General features: G+C 42.6%; 1 long non-coding RNA gene across 1 annotated transcript; it reads right to left on the bottom strand.

The window, feature by feature from the left end:
* Positions 1-10,844: 10,844 nt before the first annotated feature.
* On the bottom strand, positions 10,845-16,592 carry LOC149121690 (uncharacterized). The gene is made up of 3 exons (XR_016222399.1): positions 16,349-16,592; positions 14,770-14,879; positions 10,845-11,207 (listed from the first exon to the last, which is right to left on the bottom strand). It is a non-coding gene; the product is annotated as an uncharacterized LOC149121690 (long non-coding RNA).
* Positions 16,593-22,592: the final 6,000 nt, after the last annotated feature.

Below are 22,592 nucleotides of genomic sequence, written 5' to 3'. Positions count from 1 at the left end.
ATATTCTGTCGAGATTTGGCTAGTTCACTTTAATTGTGTAATTTACTTTTCTTCTTCTTCTTTTTTTTTTTTTTTTGACAGAGTTAGACACTGAGAGAGAGAGAGAAAGGTCTTCCTTTCCATTGGCTCACCCCCAAATGGCTGCTACGGCCGGCATGCTGCCGAAGCCAGGAGCCAGGTGCTTCCTCCTGGTCTCCCATGCGAGTGCAGGGTGCAAGCACTTGGGCCATCCTCCATTGCACCCCCAGATCACAGCAGAGAGCTGGACTGGAAGAGGAGCAACTGGGACAGAATTGGCACCCCAACCGGGACTAGAACCGGTGCTGGCGCCGGAGACAGAGGATCAGCCAATTGAGCTGCGGCGCCGGCCTGTGTAATTTACTTTGAAAATAGCTTCCATCTCTGTAGAATTACTTTATTTGATCTGAAATACGTGTTTCCACCTCTTACCTCCATGTAATGAAATTCTGTGGGTGTCTATCAGTCCCATGTGTATATTATGTTTGTTCAAAATATGTGCTTTTTTATATTCTGGATTTTATCTTCTTCATTGTGTTTTCTAAGTGATTTCTTGATAGATTAGAACCCATTCTTAATTATATATTTGAATTACCCTGACTGCTAGTGAGGCTGTGCAACTCCATTTGTGTTTTTTTTTTTAACTTTTATTTAATGAATATAAATTTCCAAAGTACGGCTTATGGATTACAATGGCTTCCCCCCCATACCGTCCCTCCCACCTGCAACCCTCCCCTTTCCCACTCCCTCTCCCCTTCCATTCACATGAGGATTCATTTTCGATTCTCTTTATATACAGAAGATCAGTTTAGCATTCATTAAGTAAAGATTTCAACAGTTTGCTCCCACACAGAAACATAAAGTGAAAAATAATAGATGATTTTTTAAATGATGATGAAATCAGATCAGACCTATTGTCATGTTTAATCCCAGTGAGAGTCAAGTTGGGAATTGATAATTTCTTCTTCTTCTTTTTTTTTTTTTTTTACAGAAGATCAGTTTAGTATACATTAAATAAAGATTTCAACAGTTTGCATCCCCATAGAAACACAAAGTGAAATATACTGTTTGAGTACTCGTTATAGCATTAAGTCTCAATGTACAGCACATTAAGGACAGAGATCCTACATGAGGAGTAAATGCACAGTGACTCCTGTTGTTGACTTTACAAATTGACACTCCTGTTTATGGCATCAGTAATCTCCCTATGCACCAGTCATGAGTTTCCAAGGCTATGGAAGCCCCTTGAGTTCTCCGACTCTTATCTTGTTAGACAAGGTCATAGTCAAAGTGGAGGTTCTCTCCTCCCTTCAGAGAAAGGTACCTCCTTCTTTGAAGACCTGTTCTTTCCACTGGGATCTCACTCACAGAGATCTTTCATTTAGTTTTTTTTTTTTTTTTTTTCAGAGTGTCTTGGCTTTCCATGCCTGAAATACTCTCATGGGCTTTTCAGCCAGATCGGAATGCCTTTAGGGCTGATTCTAAGGCCAGAGTGCTGTTTAGGACATCTGCCATTCTATGAGTCTGCTGAGTATCTCGCTTCCCATGTTGGATCACTCTCCCCTTTATTTATTCTATCGGTTAGTATTAGCAGGTACTAGACTTGTTTACGTGCTCCCTTTGACTCTTTTTCCTTTCATTATGATCAATTGTGAACTGAAATTGGTCACATGGACTAGTGAGATGGCACATTTGTTTTTTTTTTTTTACTATGTTTTTTATTTTATGAATTACTCTTTATATTCTATGCCCACTTTTTTTTTTTTTTTTTAGATTATTCTTTTTTTTTTTTTTTTTTTTTTTGACAGGCAGAGTGGACAGTGAGAGAGAGAGACAGAGAGAAAGGTCTTCCTTTGCCGTTGGTTCACCCTCCAATGGCCGCCGCGGCCGGCGCGCTGCGGCCGGCGCACCGCGCTGATCCGATGGCAGGAGCCAGGAGCCAGGTGCTTTTCCTGGTCTCCCATGGGGTGCAGGGCCCAAGCACTTGGGCCATCCTCCACTGCACTCCCTGGCCACAGCAGAGGGCTGGCCTGGAAGAGGGGCAACCGGGACAGAATCCGGCGCCCCGACCGGGACTAGAACCCGGTGTGCCGGCGCCGCTAGGCGGAGGATTAGCCTAGTGAGCCGCGGCGCCGGCCTTCTATGCCCACTTTTATGGTGAGAGTTTTTCTCATAATTTTATAAAACTTTAATGAAATGTAGTTATAATATTGTCTTTTGCATGTCTCTCCATTCTCTCAGGTTTTCCTAATTTTTAAACGTTATTAAACAGAAGTCTTAAGGATGTCATGTAGTGTATCAGTCTTTTCATTTGTGTTTAATATTATACCACTATGGGTGTAGATTATATGAAAAAATCTAGACTAGAGAATTTTACACTTAGCCTTTGTTTTATATAATTATAAATCCCTGTCTATATGTACTATAATATATAATGTTCACATGTAATCAGAAGATACATTAAGATTCCATCCACTAGAAAGCTATAGTCATTCCTACAAGCCTCTTGTTATTTAAGGTTTATTTCCATTCTACTTATTTGATTCCTGTTTGGTGATACAGCATTTCTGTATGTCTTAATAAGCCACTGGTCAAGAGCAAGAGGCACTCTAATAGACCAGGAAACCAAAAGTTCTGTTATCTAAATTTGCAAAAATTCACCAGGACAGCCAGTGGCACCAAGGATATCCTTTCCAAATGGATCAGGAAGATGCACTTGATGGGATGGAGAGAGTTATGGGTTTCAATGTGAACACATCATTCTAAATGGTGCTTAGATGGGGACCGAGTAAAAGCTACCAGGAAATAGACTTCAGCCTGTAAAATGAAGATTTGGTTATCTATATTTGTCCAAAACTGCCAAGGAAATGGTGACTTCTTTCTCACAAAGGTGTTCATGACAATATTGATAGATATAACTATGTTCCATCACTTCCTAAAATTCCAAAAATTCCTTTATTTAGATTATTCCAAGGACAACATCAGAAAATAGTGTATAAAATAATTATTTGATGAAAATTGAAAACTCTTAAACTCATAGCTATTTACAAAATGATTAAGAGTAATCTCTAATAACAAAATAAATTGCTGTTTATGGGTTTCACGCTCTGTTTGTATTCATGGTATGACAACCATGAGTTTGCCTGGTGTTTAATGAAATTTAAGAGTTGGATGGAAACACATGCACACAGATCATGAAAGAAACTTCTGAGAAAAATGTTAATATATCCATTGGATAAAAGACAATCTAAATTCAGTAAAAGGGAATAAGTAAAATCATAATTAACTGATTAGGAGTTACATTATTCTTTTTCTTCTCTTCCTGCATGTGTGCGCATGTATGATTGTATGTTTATGCACACATGTGAGTTCAAACAATATGAAAGTACAAGGAAACAAGACTTCTTCCCTGATGACAACCCCATTATCTCCCCTGTGACTCAGTAAACAAGCATCTCTGTTTTTTGAATGATCAACTTCAAGCATAATTTCAGCATTCTTTACTGAAGAAGACAGAATTTACTCAAGATATTTTTCTTTGGAAGTTGGCTCTGATTCATAGTCAATGGATCTAAATGATATTATTACTAATTTTTAATTCATTTATTTATTTGAGAGGTAGAGTTACAGACAGTGAGAGGGAGAGTCAGAGAGAAAGGTCTTCCATCCAATGGTTCACTCCCCAAATGGCTGCAATGGCTGGAGCTGCGGCAATCTAAAGCCAGGAGCCAGGAGCTTCTTCTGGGTCTCCCATGCGGGTGCAGGGGCCCAAGAACTTGAGCCATCTTCTACTGCTTTCCCAGGCCAACTTGATCAACTTCAAGCTAATTTCTGCATTCTCTACTGAAGAAGACACAGAATTTACTCAAGATATTTTTCTTTGGGAGACCTGGAAGAAGTTCCTAGCTCCTGGCTTCGGACCAGCACAGCTCTGGCTGTTGCAGCCATCTGGGGACCTCTCTCTCTGTCTCTGCCTCTCTCTCTAACTCTTTCAAATAAATAAAATAAACCTTTAAAAAAATCAATTAGGGTAATTCATATTTCATAACTCTGAGTTTTTAAACTTTGTTTCAAAACATTTTTCAAAACTTTGAGTTTTGAAAGACAGGGTAACAGAGAGAGGAGAAGAGAGATTGATCTCAGTCTGGGTTTACTCCCCAAATACCTACAAAACCAGGAGTCAGAAATTTCATCTAGATCTCCTCACATGGATGACTTGGTGCATCAAGACAAGTCCATCCCAGACATATTGTCAGATATCAAGATAAGATCTGGAGGTGGAATTTGATCCCATGCAGTCTGAAATGAACATAGCCTCCCAAATGGCAGCTTAACTTCGTGCATGACAGTGACCACCCCAACGTGGAGTTGTATAGTCAGTGAACATTTTATGCTTTTCCACTTTCTTTTGGGTCTTATTTATACACTCTCAGTGTATTTTATTTTTCATAGTATACTAGTAATACATAGCTTTTATTAAATTTGTCCCCAAATATTTTTTATTTTTAATTATATTGTAAAAAATTTATTTTATTTCCATTTGTTTGAATTTTTCATGCTCACCTTCCATCTGAGTTTTTCTCTAATATACTATTTAGTTGATATTTTTCTTAATATTCTCATATTATGATCATAACATTTTTTAGAAAATAAAGTAACTTTTAAATTAAATCCCTGATGTTGAATTATCTTTGTTTTTTCAAATTGTTAATTTTTCTATTGTAATCTGTCTTACATTTTATTTATATTCTATTCTGTTCTCTATTATTTACTTGATTGTGCTTATTAAGAGATTATTTTTCTCTTCTTTCTCTGGCTTTTTAAAATTTATATGTTTTTAGAATTTTAACTAAAATAAAAATTTATAATGTCTATAAATAACCATAAAAATGTGTTTCAATTTATGGGGCACCATTTGATGTTTTAGCATATGCATACTTTGCATTACATTCAAATCAGGGTAAGCAAACATGTCTCCTGGCACGTGGTTCCTGTGGTAGAAATACTCAAATTTCTTTCCTCTAGTTTTTAAAATAAACAATGCATTATCACTACCTAGAGTTGCTTTACTATGAACTACACCAGAACCTCCATCTCCTATGAATAGCTTAGTATCTACCACTTGTACCATCTGCCTTTCCCTATCCTCTCTCCCCCCTTACTCCTATCATCCTCTGGTAACCGCCAATATACCCTTAATTTCCATGAGGTCGACTTTACTATATTCCTATTTGGGTGAAATCATTTGTGTCTTTCTGTGCCTGGCACTCTAGCCCCTCTAGTAATAGGTGAGCTTCCTCACAGCTATGAAGTTTGCCAACCCCCATATACATCCCCATGGTGGCCCATGGAGTATGGTGGGGAAATTGATGAGCACCTGCTGCAACTCTGGTAGCATCCTCCTTCAAGACACGACAGTAACAAGCACTTGTATGCATTGAGCATGAAGAAGCTGGGGCCTGCTGGAGTGGTAGAACATGCACACAGTGGGGGCACTCATGGGCATATGCACGTGCACACAGGCACACACAGGAAGTGCACTCGCGAGTCCAGTGCATGTTTCACTGGGTCAGGAAGAACAGGAAGCAGCTGGAACATAGCAGGAACTAGAGCTTGCCAGCCAACACCAAACACACCAACCTTGCAGCCACTGCAGGGGCCAGAGGTGAACAGGGAGGTGCAGGATTTGCAGAGAGGGAGCTGCTCTTGGTGACTGGGATGCATAGCATTCTGAGTTGGGGGCCTCCTAATGCCCAGAACTCTTAGGTACTCTCTGCATCAGCTCAGTGTTGCTGGCATGAGTGTCAGGAGAAATCAGTGATTCATCCCATAATCCTCACCTGAATCCAGTAAGGAGTCCTTGTTCCAGGTATATAAATATTTATGAATTGAATTAATAGTTCCCTTAAACACAAAAGTGGTTATAAATCCAATCAAGTGCTAGTAACCAAGTTCTAAAAAAAAAGAAGACTCAACAGTCATGAAAAAGTAGAAAATTTCAGTACTTTTTTCTATTCCTATGTCACACATTATAACAGACAAAATTAAAGAAAATTACTGTTTCTATATGTATACACTTAAAAAGTAACAACTGTGTAAGTGTGAATATATAGGCATATCTTCTTTAGCTTGTATATTTGATGAATATGGGATTTACAAGATGCTACTCCATGGTAAAATAGTGTTAGATGTCATTCAGGAGCTAAGAATATGGACCATCACGACAAATATTCTAATGTAATTCATAGAACGGTATTAGTATAGAATATAAAATTCAGCAATATTTCTAAATCAACAGGAAAATCTGTCACAATATTGAGATGTTGAAGCATATTCATTAGAACAATTAAATAAATTGTCAAGATCTTACGGAGTCTTTTGAGTATTGAAAAAAGAAATAAACATGGCCAGCGCCACGGCTCACTAGGCTAATCCTCCGCCTAGCGGCGCCGGCACACCGGGTTCCAGTCCCGGTTGGGGCGCCGGATTCTGTCCCGGTTGCCCCTCTTCCAGGCCAGCTCTCTGCTGTGGCCAGGGAGTGCAGTGGAGGATGGCCCAGGTGCTTGGGCCCTGCACCCCATGGGAGACCAGGAAAAAAGCACCTGGCTCCTGGCTCCTGCCATCGGATCAGCACGGTGCGGCCATTGGAGGGTGAACCAACGGCAAAGGAAGACCTTTCTCTCTGTCTCTCTCTCTCACTGTCCACTCTGCCTGTCAAAAAAAAAAAAAAAAAAAAAAAAAAAGAAAAGAAAGAAATAAACTGCGAATTTGGGAAAAAGGCAGACACACTGAATTTTCCATTGTTTAATGACTAATTTCTTAAAGCTATAATCACATTTCATTGCTTCATTTCTAAAGTAGCAAAAATAGTATTAAGTGTATGTCTAATTTAAATTTTTACTTTAAAATAATATTTATTCGTTTTAAAGGCAGAGTTATATATAGAGAGAAAGAGATCAACAGATCTTCCAACCACTGGTTCATTCCCCAAAGGCCACCACAGCCAGGGCTGGGACAGACTAAAACCAAGAGCCTGGAACTCAATCCAGGTCTCTCATGTGGATGCAGGGCCCAAGGATTTGGACCATCTTGCTTTGTTTTCACAGGTACATTAGTAGGGAGCTGAATGGGAAGTGGAGCAGCCAGGACTCAAAGCAGCACCTATATGAGATGCTGGCATTGCAGGCAGCATTTTAATTAACTGTGCCACAACACTGGCCCTTAAATATTTTATTTGTAAAGGACGCAACTACTCAATTTCCCTGAATGATTGACAGCACAATGGCACAGGCTGATATTTACTGCTTTTGTTTATCACACAAAATCTGGGTAGAAATATTTCCCTGCATTAGTAAACTGCAACACAAACATCCTTTACTGTATTTCAGTGGGAATATTTTTATATGCAAACACTTTACTTTTATGTGGCAAGCAATGACTGAGGTTGCCATCAGTAGGAAGCAGTGTCTATTCTTTAGGCATGCGACATAAGTTACTGCATCTTTATTTCAAAGTAAAGGTCCTAGAACTTTCTATTCTGCCCACACTTAGAGCTGTCTTCTTGTATTGATTTCTTCGTTGGCAAAGTAGGGATAATTTGAGTTAAATTTATTACAAGAGTAAATTTAAGCTGCACAAAAAAAAAAAAACCCACAAATTTTGGACCTGACATGTAGTATGGATTTTGGATCTACATGTAGCACGTATACATGTAGTATATATGCTATTTGACTTTTTTTTTTTTCAAATTCCAACAAGCACGAGGCAGTTACAGAAATGACAAATTCCTGTCTTCCTTCCTTCCCAGCTCTATGTAATTGGGGCTCCAGGTAGGGAAGTTCCCACTAAATAAGTAGGCGTGATAAGTAACCTTATTACTGTTCTATCAACATTCAATTTTAGTTAGTTATCATAGTTACATTTCAAAATAAGTCTGTTCTAGCCTCCATTTCTCATGGAATATAGTACACCAACACATATTCAAGAGACAAGAGACATATTTTGAAACTATAATACATGCACCTTTGCATCTGTTAGCACAAATTTTTTATTACCTATTTTCAGAAAAATTTGTTTTAAACTGCTCACAGTAGCAAACAGGTTTAGATTTTAACGCCTCTCTCTCTCTCTCTGCCTCTGCCTCTCTGTAACTCTGTATTTCAAATAAATAAATAAATATTAAAAAGCATAGAATCCAAAATGCAGTCCTTTCATTTAAAATGTCTAATTATTAATCAGAATTTTTTATAATGCACTAAGGTGCTTAAAATTTAGGGGAACAAAAAGATTTTACAAGAGGAGGAATCACACAAATCGTCCTTCCTGGAAATTAAAACAAAAATAACTATTTTTTGAAAGATTTATTCATTTATTTGAATGCAGAGTTCCAGAGAGGCAGAAGCAGAGAGAGAGAGGTGTTCCATCCAATAGTTCACTCCCCAGATGGCTACAACAGCAGGAACTACACCAATCCAAAGCCATGTGAGTACAGGGGCCCAAGAACTTGAGCCATCTTCTACTGCTGTCCCAGGCCATAGCAGAGAGCTGGATCAGAAGTGGAGCAGCCAGGACTTGAACCAGCCAAATGGGGTGCTGGCACTGCAGGTGGCAGCTTTACCTGCTACACCATAGCCCCGCCCCCCATAGCTACTTTTATTGAAATACTATAAATTGAAAACATTTGATACAGTTTACTTTTTGGTCAGGATATGATGTTATATCAACAACAAAACACAGAATAGTTTTTCCTGGAGTTTCAATTCTACCCCTGCTCCTATGGGCATGTACAGCACACTTCCTCTTCCTGTTTTATCATTCCATTTCCATTGCCACTCATCAGTTTGAGCTCAATACCTCATTATTCCTTCCAAGGTTTCCATCCTTTCCATTTTTCAGTGTGGTATATCAGCAGATTCAATGTTAACATTTCCCTAACAAGGATGTCCCATCACTTGGTGTAAGAAACAGCACATGTTGAGGCCAATATTGTGCATAGCAAGTAAGGCCACCACCTGCAATGCCAGCATCCCATATGGGCACTGGTTCAAGTTCTGGCTGCTCCACTTTCTATCCAGCTCGCTGCTATGATCTGGAAAAGCAGTAGAAGATGGTCCAAATCATTGGGCCCCTGCACCTGTGTGGGAGACCTGGAAGAAGCTTCTGGCTCCTGCCTTTGATCAGCGCAGCTCTTGTGACATGACACAGAATCTGTCATTCAATTTATTTTATTATGTAAGAAAATTAAAACAAAGGAAGAAAAAGATATTAGAAATAAATCCACAACAGTTCATTTACAGGAGTTTCCGGGCATGGGGTTAAAAATGACTACAGGTGTTATTTCTATTTTTTTTTTTTTTTTGACAGGCAGAGTGGACAGTGAGAGAGAGAGACAGAGAGAAAGGTCTTCCTTTGCCGTTGGTTCACCCTCCAATGGCCGCTGCGGCCGGCGCATTGCGCTGATCCGATGGCAGGAGCCAGGTACTTATCCTGGTCTCCCATGTGGGTGCAGGGCCCAAGGACTTGGGCCATCCTCCACTGCACTCCCTGGCCACAGCAGAGAGCTGGCCTGGAAGAGGGGCAACCGGGACAGAATCCGGTGCCCCAACCGGGACTGGAACCCGGTGTGCCGGCGCCACAAGGCAGAGGATTAGCCTAGTAAGTCGTGGCGCCGGCTATAGGTGTTATTTCAATAAAACAGTTAAGCTGACAAGCTAACCTTTCTGAAAAATAATAAGATGGAAATTCAAGCATCAAAAACATAGAATATTTTTAAAAATCTTAGTAAGACAATGATATCCCAAAATTTCATGTTTATCTGCTAATTTAATAGTATTTGTTGGGGTATGTGTTTTGGTGCAGTGGCTTGAACTTGGAAAATCTGCATCCCATATTGCAGTGCAGGTTGGAGTCCTGGCTCTTGATGCTTCCAATCTAGCTTCCTACTGGTGACTCCTGGGAGGCAGAAGAGAATGGCTCAAGTATTTGGCCCCCGCAAACCAAGTGGGAGACCCAGATGGGTTTCTGGCTTCACCTAGTCCTGGTTGTTGGAGCCGCTTGGTGAATGAATCAATGGATAGATGATCTCTCTCTCTCTCTCTCTCTCTCTCTCTCTCTCTCTCTCTGCCTTTCAAGTATACAAAAATTATAAAAATATTTGATGTAAATTTTGAAGGAGTCTCCCATTTCTTCTGTCTTATGCAATTGCTTTGCTATTTTACAGCAACTTCACTTTTCTAGTAAAAGACTTTTGAACCAAAAACGTAATAGGAACAGCTATGAATAGTTTATATTCTTTCTAAAGAAATAAGTATAAAAGTCTTAATGGATTCAAGCTTTTTGTAGTTACAAGGATTAATTTATATTTGACTCTCAAAGTCATTTTTGAGCTTAATTAACTCTTCATGAAAATGCTGGCTAGCATGTTCATTTTTTAAAAAAAGAATAAATTATGGAAATGGTATTGTAAAGATTTTATATATCTCCAAATGTCATCATCAAATCTTTATAACAGTGTAAAGCTGAGAGTGTGTATTTTCAGATCAATAGCTTAAGTCAATCATTATATAATTGTTGCAAAATGAAAAAACCCAAAATTCTGTAGGCAAGTTTACTTTAAAATCATGCAAAACCCTCTAAAACTCTCATTAAGCCTTACTTATGGCAATAAATGCATTTCTTCCAGATAAAGGATTTATATAACCTGTTAAATATATTTGAAAGGAGTCCATATAGCATCATAATTTTTTAATTTTATTGCTTAGTTTAATTTGTTAGAATAAAAAAATCAATAGTGTTCCAAAGTCTCAAATATTAAGTAAAAATTTCAAATGATAGAATTGAAATATCAACAGTAGTGTTCAACAACAGTCTCAAATCTTAAACTAAAAAAATTCAGTAATTTCAACTTATTTCCTAGAGAGTTAACTTATCTCCTTTCACAGGATGAGATAAACAAATTCTTCTTCCTGTTATTAGGGATAAAGCTTCTTACAGATTGAAGGTGAGGTTGAGAGGTGCATATTCAGCTTGTGTCCAGGTCCTTGGTTGGTCTGCCTTGCTCTTTTCCCTCCTGTGACTGGTCAGCACCATTGTGTTCTTTCGGGAACGTTGAAGGCAGGTGGGCTCCAGTCTGTCACTTATTGCTCAGGGCTTGTGGATCCCTGGGAAAAATCCTCAAGACAAGACGTGACCTTTGGAGGAGACAATTGACCTTATGAATCTTGTGATCTGAAGAGCCGGCTGCCATCACTCCCTCAATTCAGCGAGTTAATTTAAGTGAGAGGTCGGTTTGCAATCATAAAGAAGCTAGAGACTACGATGGGAAGGCTGGGAGGCTGTCTCCTTCTGGGCACTCCGGAGGGTCTCGGTTTCATCAGGAGTAAGATCTGAACTTTCTGGAATTTTTTTTGGATAGTGGGAGATTCCTTGTGTCCCTGGTCCCACACTGAACACCAATACTGTTCTCCAGTCATTGAATCAGCCAAATATGCCCCGGCATATTTCATTAATATTCTTTGAAGGGCAAGACTGCCCTCACTGAGAAACACCAGCTCTGCATATCCAACTACGTTCACAGAAAATGCAAACTATGAGAAAATTGCGTGGGTTTCAAGCTTACTTGTACCAAAAGAACTTCTCTTTTCATTCCATTTTCCATGAACTTGCTGAAGTAGCCTGGTGTACCCCCTGCTACAGCCCCTCCCATCAGTACAACTTGAGGCAAACATTTGGCTTTTGTTCTTCTTTTTGAAAAACCAGGATGGAAAAATATTTTATTTTCATGTAAACAGAAACATTTAGCTTTAGTTCTTTTTGAAAAATCTTCTATTTCCACATAAACAGAAAATGCAAGGCAAATGAGACCAAAATCCAAGGGTAAGGGGCAGAGACAAATTATTGGTGATTAAGGACATTAAAAAATAAAAATATTGTGACAGTGCAATCTTTTTTCTCCATAGCAATACTGTAATAAGATCGTTACAGTTTATAAGGAATTTCTCTGGGCCAGGCTCTGCACTTACTTTACAGTTGTGATTTTTACTTGATTCCCTCTACACTTGAGCAGGGAGAGGAATTGCTCCCCTCTCTGGAGGAAAGGTGTGTTTTCAGGCAATTGGCCTGCTGGGAGCTCTTGGCCTGAGGGCTGTCTCTGCAGCAGCCTGACTGGAGCTGTAGGGTTTGGGACTTGTATCCCTTACTCAAATCCAGGGAATTGACAGTGGGGATGGTTGAGAACACAACCAGTGTCCTCTACTGCGTTCTGTTCCACTATCTCCTAAGACCTTGATATAAAAAAAATTTTTATGTGAAATTTCCATTTTATGAAAGTCTCTGCTTTTCAGTTGTAAAAATTGAACCATTAGGGCTCAAGCATTTGGCTCAATAGTTAAGACAGCATATGAGATGCAGTGCCTGGGTTCAAGTTTATGCTCTGCTTCTGATTCCGGCTTCCTGCTAATGCATGCTCTAGGAGGCAGCAGATAATGGTTCAAGTACACGGGTTCCTGCCATTCATGTGAGAGACACAGATTGAGTTTTAGACTCCTGGATTTGGCCAGCTGTTGCAGGCATTTGGGGAATGAGGCAATGGATGGAAAATTTCTGTCTGTCTCTGTCTCACTACCTTTCAAATAAAAATAAATAAAATTGTCAATTGAGCTATTAACTTGAGCCAACCATGTATTCCTTTTCTTTTCATTTCTTGTCTCCTTTGTCTTGCATTTTTAGCAACAGGTGCCCTTATGGGACACCAGCACCATAAGTGGGGGCGTAATCTACTACACCACAGTGCCAGCCCCTTGTTAATCCTTATCATTTGGAAATGAAATGTTGATTCTTCCTCTTAATGCAGATCTGTTAATGTGTATTTGGGCTCAGAAATGTGTAAATTAAAGCAAAAAGAGTGTGTTGCTTGGACTTGAGTCAAAATGAGCTCCGTTTGTGTGATGACATTAGAAATCAGAAACCAGAGGCCCTGTGAGCACTGGTTCTAGTCCCAAGAACTTGTGTCATCTTCTACTGTTTTCCCAGGTCATAACAGAGAGCTGGATCAGAAGAGAAGCAGCCAGGACTCAAATCGGCATCCACATGGGATGCCAGTGCAGCAGGCTGGGGCTTTAACCCACTGTGCCACAGCACCGGCCCCAAAGGTTTACTTTAAGTATCAGTAGCTTCAGCCTTAACAGAAGGTACTTAGATTAAAAGCCAAAACCACTTCTCTTATTTCATTTTTTTCCTGAGAAATGCTGTTGAGAAATGGAAATGTGAGGAGGAAAGGAGGTGGCAGTGATACCCTTACATCTGAACCAGTAGAAAAGATTCTCAGGTTCTAGGATGTTCTCTGATAATGAACTCTGTCACTATCCACCTAATAAGGATTCATATTTAATGAATGAAGAAAAGGAAGACCAAGGTCAGAGTCTCTTCTCTGGGCTGGGAGTCGGGGACTCATCAGGAGCCCAGAGAGAAATTAATCAGCATGCACGTGTTTGCAAGACTGTAAAAGAAGTCTTATGAGTAGTGAGGACTTTTCAAAAACACAAGTCTGGTGCAGCAGTTAAGATGCTACTTGGGATACCTGCATTGCCTATCAGAGGGCCTGGGTTGGAGTCCCTGTTCCACTCCTGAGTCCAGCTTCCTGCTCCTGCACAAAGTGACGGCTCTGGTAGTTGTGTCCCTGCCATCCACATAAGAGACCTACACTGAGTTCCTGGGTCCTGGATTCTGCCTGAAGCAGGGCCAGATATTGTAGACATTTGTGGAATGAGCAACTGGATGGGAAATTTCTCTTTCCCTCTACCTTTCAATAAAATAAAATACAGATTGGGAACACATACAAAAGCATTGTGTTACCAAGGGGTATGTCACAGGCCAGCAATGGGGAAAAATCCATTAAGACTAGAGAATGGTAGGAAATAAAATGACCTCTGCTTGGGTCTGGATCCAGAAAAATACTACTTTGTTTCCTAGACTGCCCCTAAATTATTTAATATGTGTAAACATTACACTTAAAGCTGTCAGATACAAATGAAAATACTACAACATTTAAATTTAGAGGAAAGATGTGGGCTAAGAGTGAAACATAAGAAGATGATTAGAAACCAGTGATATATTTTAAATGTCAGGGTTATATCAGAGCAGCTTCTGCAGCAAACAGAGGCAATAAAATCTTCCGTTCAAATCCATTCTCAGGGAGTGCAGTCCCAGGGGAGTGGAAGTAAGGAAATAGGAATGAAACTGAGAAGGAACCAGGGCAAGTACAAGCGCTATAGAGTTGGCTGCCATTAGCTTTCCAGGCAACTGTCTCACAAGACCATTTTTGGAGAGTCCACGTGAACAGAATTTCCAGAAAGTTTCTGGGGACAGCAAAGAGAAGAATTTATCTGGAAGCCACCATTTCCTACTGGTCAAAGATTTACCCAGCAGGGGGATAACTTCACAGGATAATAATAACATATTCCCAAGTGTATACAGTTGGTCATTAAGAGTCTACAGCTATCGCTTCTCGGCCTTTTGGCTAAGATCAAGTGTAGTAAGAGTCTACAGCTTCTCACGCCCTCACAGCAGTGGAGAGGAGACACTGGGGAGGAGAGAAGAGGCGGGGCACTGTGGGCTTGTGCCATGGATGCTGAGCACAAACAAGTGGCCGAGAGCCCAGGAGGTGTGTGCCCCTGAGTGGATCTAAGGAAGAGAGTGTGAGACTCTTGCCTGGGCAGCCCAGTGTTGGAATGCCTAGCCCCTAAAATAACTCACCCAGCCATAGGGAATCGGTGAGGCTCCCTTTTTCCCTCCTTTTAGGCACCAGGACACATACAGATCCTCCTTCTCCTTGAGCAGACGAGGACCCAAGTTCCTTGGTAAACCTGTAAGATAGATTTGATAGAAAGTAACTGACAGGTTCAACCAACAAATCAAGGAAAAGTACTAGTTCAGATAAGAGGAAGTCTGGGTGGTGGTGGTTCCAACTGCTGAGTCATCCTTAAACTTCCAATTTTCAAATGATCTACCACCTGCCCAGATAGATTTATTTATTTATTTCCTCTCTCTCTCTCTCTCTCTCTTCTTCCTTTTTTTGTACAATGAAATAGTCACATGTAGTATGTTCCAACATCATAAATTTTTCCGAGTTCCCTTCACGTGCCAGCTTCAGCACCTGCAGTATAAAAGCCAATGTTTAGTCATCTGTTTCACAACTACCTATGAAAAGTTGCCAATTTCTCAGCTAGAAAAATTAGTGGGGTTCTTATTTATTTCTTCTCCATCTCTGGCACCTGAACAAATCAAAACTTTCGCATTCCCTTATGAGCCGTAGCTCTTCTTCCTTGATCATGTTTTGTAGTTTTAGGATTTCTGCTTGCTAGCAAAGCCAAATCATGGCTAACAGAGGCAGAAGTTTATTGTCCTATTGTCCTTTCTCTCTGTCTCTCTCTCTCTCTCTCTAACTCTGCCTGTAAAAAAAAGAAAAAGAAAAAAAAAAAGCCTGGCGCCGCTGCTCACTAGGCTAAGCCTCTGCCTGCGGCACCAACACCCCGGGTTCTAGTCCCAGTCGGGACGCCAGTTCTGTCCCGGTTGCACCTCTTCCAGTCCAGCTCTCTGCTGTGGCCCGGGAGTGCAGTAGAGGATGGCCCAGGTCCTTGGGCCCTGCACCCGCATGGGAGACCAGGAGAAAGCACCTGGCTCCTGGCTTCAGATAGGTGCGGAGCGCTGGTTGCAGTGTGCCAGCCGTAGCGGCCATTTGGGGAGTGAACCAACTGAAGGAAGACATCTCTCTCTCTCTCTCTCTCTCTCTCTCTCTCTCTCCAGGCAGAGTGGACAGTGAGAGAGAGAGACAGAGAGGGAAAGGTCTTCCTTTACCGTTGGTTCACCCCCCAATGGCCGCTGCGGCCGGCGCACCGTGCTGATCCGAAGCCAGGAGCCAGGTGCCTCTCCTGGTCTCCCATGCGGGTGCAGGGCCCAAGCACTTGGGCCATCCTCCACTGCACTCCTGGGCCACAGCAGAGAGCTGGACTGGAAGAGGGGCAACTGGGACAGAATCCAGCACCACGTCCAGGACTAGAACCCGGTGTGCTGGCGCCGCAGGCGGAGGATTAGCCTAGTGAGCTGCGGCGCCGGCCTCTCTCTCTCTCTCTCTCACTGTCTTACTCTGCCTGTCAAAAACAAAAACAGAAACAAAAACTGTCGCTCCCCGTCTTCGTGGAGGAACGACACAGGACCCTGCGCTGTTCTTTTGTCTGCTCGGCCCTCCCCGGGTTTGCTGCTGGTTCTTCCCGGGTTGGCTACCGACCCTTCCACCTCCGTGGAAGGGCGGTTCCCCCTAGCCACTTTCACCCACTTCCGCGGGGGAGCGGCACACCGCCGGCCGGCTCTCTCCGGGGCTGCACAGGTGTTCCCCTTAGATGTTCCTCTTAGATGTTCCTGGTGCATGTTGTCTCTCTCCTCCTTTATAGTCCTCTTCCACCAATCCCAACTCTGCTACCCACACGCCGAGTACGCTGCTCTCCTCCAATCAGGAGCAGCTCCTGCAGCTTGTCAAGTTGGTGAAAGGCAGCTGGGTAGAAGCTGTTTGCTCCTCTCCCAGCGCCATATTGTGGGAGAGCAGATGCATAGAATAAGTCTTAATTCCAGTAACTTAGTCTAGTCCGAGTTGCTCCCAGTTGCTCCCTGTGGGGAGCAGCTCGGACTAGACTAAGTTACTGGAATTAAGACTTACTCTATGCATCTGCTCTCCTACAATATGGCGCTGGGAGAGGAGAAAACAGCTTCTACCCAGCTGCCTCCAGTTCAACCAATAAACTGTAGGACTTGCTCCTGATTGGAGAGCAGCGTACTCGGCGTGTGGGCAGCCGAGTTAGGATTGGCGGAGGAGGACTATAAAGGAGGAGAGAGACGGCATGCACCGGGGAACATCTATGGGGAACATCTAAGGGAACCCGTGCAGCCCCCGAGAGAGCCGGCCGGCGGTGTGCCGCTCCCCTGCGGAAGTGGGGAATGTGGCCAGGGGGAACTGCCCTTCCACGGAGGTGGAAGGGATAGTAGCCAACCCGGGAAGAACCAGCAGCAAACCCGGGGAGGGCCGAGCAGACGAGAGAACAGCGCAGGGTTCAGTGTTGCTCCTCCATGAAGAGGGGGAGCGACATAATGGTGCCGTGACTCGGATATGAAGCCTAGGCAGGATTCAGTGTCGTTCCCCCACGAAGACGGGGAGCGACAGCTCCCCACAAAAAACAAAAACAGAAAAACCAGAAGTTCATCTATTGAATGGATATCTAGGCAGACAGAATCTATGGACAAGAGGGTAGTAAACAACTTGAGCAGAAACCAGGACAGGATAGGCACAGCTGACTTCGCTGCTGGCAACACAGCCACCCTACAGCTGCCCCTCTACAGCTGATCTATCAGCGCACCTGCTCTGCCCTGCCCGGCCCTGGTGTACAACCTCACCCATTTGTTTGGTGATGCCCTCTCATCACAGGTCTTTGCTGAAAATCACAAACAATTAATGGTACCTGAATTTCAGAAGTAGAAGCCGTTATAAATTACTTGTTTTAGTTATTACCCCTAAAGGCCTGTTTTTTAAATAATGAATCTTAAACATGCTGTCCAATAGCAAATTTAATTATTATGCAGTCTGAATTTCTCTGTTGGAGCTTCACTATAAATGACTGATGTTTTCTCCCCATTGGTTTTACTTCAGTTTTACTAAAAAATATAAGGTAACAAATTTTCTGACAGACTATTTGCTATGCTTTTTGGCAGCTAATGGAATAAGTGTAGTGAGCATACATAGCTTGAAATTTTCTGGTGATAGAGTTTTATCGATTTGCTCTTTTGTAATTAAATCAAATCAGCTAACATCTCTAGGTACTCAACTGGAAAGAAAGTGACTTAACCACTTATTGGATTGTATTTATTATTTTGTGACATTGTGTTGACGGACACCCTGAGAAATCCAAGATGAGATATGTAATGTAATAAACCTCACATGATTATCCACAGAGCACAGTCTACTTGTGTCTAAGCTGTCCAGAATTTTTAGCACCATCTGAGGAGGAAGAGGCTAAATACTGCTAGCTTATGTTACCCAGGCTAGTGTGATAATAGCTAGGGAAAAAAAACAGGGAGTTCTTTTCAGCCTAGAGGGTCTTTCTTCCAAGGAACCCCCAAACTCTGACTACATTTTATGTATGTTTTTGATGTATTTAGTTAAAGAAAAACAGTAGAAATTCAGAAAACTTAATTTTGGAAATGGGCTCTATAAGACACACATGAACAAAATGTTGACTGATTTTTAATAATCTGCCAGCAGCTAAGATGTTATGTTGAACAAGTCAAAAATCTTCATAAATACTATCGTGTCTCCAGTGAGACTGAGTTAGGGGTTTTACAAAGGAAAAAAGCAGAACTGAGAGGGTCCTTTGAATTGCTTGTATTCACAACATCAATTAACAGAATCAATGATGAGATTATTTTGCTTTTAATACAGTATAAGGAAGCTGTCCCCACTGGGCTCTTTGCCATAACTGCATGGTTGCATGAGACAGGCTGCTCACTACCCTCATTCTGCTGAAATTACTTGTGGACAACTCTATCCAAATAAACCTAGAAATATAATTCGTTTTTTTTTTTTTCTAACCAAGCAGGAAGGCCAAGGATTAACATGCGATGTGCTGAAGCTGGATGCCAGTTAATCATGAAGGATTTATAAATGGTGTCATTGCAGGAGGGATGACCTTGTGCTGGCCCAAATGGCAGGATGCTGTCCCTGTCCCACCTGGAGGGCAGCTCTGGTGAAACAACAAATCAGTACCAGCTGGAAGCACGCTTGTCTACCTGCATGAGCCCTTTGGGAAAAGCTGTTCGGCTCCGAGAGATGCTTCAAAAGAGCCCATGGAAGCCTGGGGAATGCAGCTCTCTCCCACCCCACTCCACCCCCAAACTTTAAAGAGCTTTGGGAGCTCCCTGGGTTTCCATGGCTGGAATGCCTTCTGCACTTGGCAGTCGTGAAACTGATTCAGATCCATTACAGTCTTACCCTTGACCTTGGAAGGGTCAGGTGCTCTTTTTCAAGTGCCTGATGTTGTAATCCTCCTTGAGAGGTACAGATTGGAGGGAGGCGGTGACCTGTGACTTTTCTAGCCCCCTGGCTGACTGCAGAGCCACATGTGCATTCCAGCACTGCAACTGTCCCCACACCTTCCCTAGAGGGCAGTCCACCTGCTCTCCCCAGCCGCCCCTTTGAAGTGGATGGCTTCCTTTTTCACGACACCCCCATCACTCAACTTCCCACTCTGCTGGCCTCTCCCTGTACTGTGGGGGAAACACACACACACACACACACACACACACAGTAAACACAGACAGGACTCTAAGTTCAGACAGTGGAAGTTGATGTGATTCTTTTGCATTTTGACTTCACAAAGTAGATGCATGGTTTTCCATGCTTCTTAACATACAGGAATGACGCAAATAAGCAAATACGGATGTTAAATCAGGCCTTTGTTCTATATGGTGACCTGAGGGTTATTCTTGTATTTAAGATTTATTTCATAGGCAGATAGGCAGAGTGAAACACACACATAACACACACACACACACACACACACACACACACGTAGGGGATCTTTCATCCATTGATTCACTCCCCAAATGCCTGCAGGGGGCTAAAGCCAGGATTCAAACAGGCCCTCTGAAATGGGATATGAGTGTCCCAAGTGGCAGCTGAACCAGGCATTCCTAAGTGCAAGCAGATGCCACATTATGATCTAGAATGGACGACTTCTTGCTGCTTGTCTATTAAGTTATAAGAACACTGTTGTGAAATTCATATAGACTCATAATTTTCCAGTTATTTTTTTCATCAGTTATCAAATTATTTGGTGACTTACCAAACAGCCAGGAGTGTGCCTGTTCTGTATTGTCATTTTAGAACAATGATCAACAATGATTAATTGCTTGACCTATGTATTTTTTTTTTTACCAGCAAGCACTTGAAAGAACACAAACACAATCTTGGTTTCTCTACTTTTTGTAGCCATTGGAAGTTAATATATTCACAGCCATGTGATCACTAGCATCACAGAAAGCAGAGCCTGAAATAATACCTTTTTGTATCTCTGGGATCTTTTTCTGTTGGGACGTCTAACACCACTTTCCATTCTAAAGCAGGGTCAGCTGAAAGGGATCAGGATGGAGTCTGGGTTGATTTTGTTAGTTTGGGAGAAGTTCCTTCGCCTCCAGGAGCCACAGTGTCAATGTCTCTGTCTCTGAGACACTGGAATGACTGCTCCTTTGTGAGGTTAAAGGAGAAGGCTTCAAAAGCCAGGGCTGAGCTGTGCCGACTGCCTCTCTCTGGGAGAGGCTGTGAAAGTTCAGGAGACTGGCTTTTTTTTTTTTTTTTTTTGACAGGCAGAGTGGACAGTGAGAGAGAGACAGAAAGAAAGAAAGAAAGGTTTTCCTTTTCTCCATTGGTTCACCTCCCAGTGGCCGCCACGGCCGGCGCACTGCGGTCAGCGCACCACACTGATCCAAAGCCAGGAGCAAGGTGCTTCCCCGGTCTCCCATGCAGGTGCAGGGCTCAAGTACTTGGGCCATCCTCCACTGCACTCCCTGGCCACAGCAGAGAGCTGGCCTGGAAGAGGGGCAACCGGGACAGAATCCGGTGCCCCTACCGGGATTAGAACCTGGTGTGCTGGCACTGCAGGTGGAGGATTAGCCTAGTAAGCCACAGCGCCGGCCAGGAGACTGGCTTTTTCTCCAGGTCTTCCCGGCTCCCTAGTTGGTTGCTCTCTCATTTTAGAAAAAAAAAAAAAAAAAACACCTCTGCCGTCAGTTCCAATACCCCACAAAGCACAGGTCTTTCAACAATAGCATGAGCCATGTTATAGTACTTTTTCAGCCATTTTGATCAAACTACCAGGTTCACGTTCAGAGCCATCTGGATTGACAATGAGAAGTTTTCGTGAATGGCTGATGGCTAAAACGTTCTAACAAATCATGGCAACATGGGAGGCGCATAAATATTTAGGTACTAATGAATTATTCAAAATCTAAAATCTGTTATCCTTTTGTTGCATAATTTTTACTAGGATCAGCTCTTCTTGAAGGAAAGTATATAAAAAATTTTGATTCATTGATCATTTTGTTTTTATCTGCATCGCTTTAAATCAGTTGTTGTTGTAAGACTTATTTTGCTGTTATTTCTTTTTTCTTTTTTTTTTTTTTTTTGACAGGCAGAGTGGACAGTGAGAGAGAGAGACAGAGAGACAGGTCTTCCATTGCCGTTGGTTCACCCTCCAATGGCTGCCGCGGCCGGCGCACTGCGCTGATCCGATGGCAGGAGCCAGGTACTTCTCCTGGTCTCCCATGTGGGTGCAGGGCCCAAGTACTCGGGCCATCCTCCACTGCACTCCCTGGCCACAGCAGAGAGCTGGCCTGGAAGAGGGGCAACCGGGACAGAATCCGGTGCCCCGACCGGGACTAGAACCCAGTGTGCCGGCGCCGCAAGGCGGAGGATTAGCCTAGTGAGCCGCGGTGCCGGCCTTATTTCTTTAATTATTAATTCTGAAAATGTTACAACTCACAGAAAGCTCATAAACTCCTTTCCTAAATTCATTAATCACAACCGCTACGCCTTCTTACACATTTCTCTTTTCTCAAGTCTTTGAAAATAGGATGAATAATCACGATATTTGTGAATTTTATTTCAGTTTTCAAATATTTATTTATTTGAAAGAGTTACAAAGAGAGAGAGAGAGAATCTTTCATCTTCCAATCCATTCCCCAGATGGCCAAACATGGCCAAGGCTGGGCCAGGACAAAGCCAGGAGATAGGAGCTGTCTCCGGGTCTCCCACATGGATGCAGGGGCCCAAACACTTGGGTCATCCTTTGCAGCTTTACGAAGTGCATCAGCAGGAAGCTGGATCGGAAGTGGAGCAGCCAGGACATGAACTGCTGCCCATGTGGGATGCTGCCTTTGTAGGTGGCAGCTTTACCTGCTATGCCACAATGCTTGCCCCATCATATTCTGTAACTTTTAATGTCATTCTTTATGTTGACATGACAGGCTGGCCCTTTTACTTTCTTGATCCTTGAGTCTCTCCTTTAATACAGTGAATGGTTCCTGAATCCCATCAGCCCCGCTGAGTTCAGGGCCCATCCATCAGTCAGAGAGTGGACACAGATGCCACATGGACAGGGATCATGGCAGGTCACACCAGGAGAGGAAGCCACAGCTGTGGGCACACAGAGGGATAGTGAATGTTTGCTCAAAGATGAGTGAATGAATGAGAAAAGAATGAAAGCAAGAGAAGCAGTCCTGGGTGGGGTCACAGGGCACCCAGCACAGAGTTCACCCCAGTCTATCCCACATTAAGCCCCTTCTACTCGGGTGGTTGTCACACTGCACCTGCTCCCCTTCCCCTCCAATCATTTAGAATATTTCTGGGTCAGCAGAAGGAGGAGACCCCCTAGGGAGGGCCTTCCCTGTCATTGGCCCCCTGAGGACCTCTGATCTACTGCCACGTGGCTGTCCATGGGCAAATGTTACAGGGCAAGATTCCCACATCTCTTATTAGG

Source organism: Oryctolagus cuniculus, chromosome 16, assembly GCF_051225735.1.
Source record: "Oryctolagus cuniculus isolate XC-2025 breed Fujian yellow rabbit chromosome 16, ASM5122573v1, whole genome shotgun sequence".
Classification (NCBI taxonomy): Eukaryota; Metazoa; Chordata; class Mammalia; order Lagomorpha; family Leporidae; genus Oryctolagus; species Oryctolagus cuniculus.
This window is presented reverse-complemented; position numbering and strand designations above follow the sequence as displayed.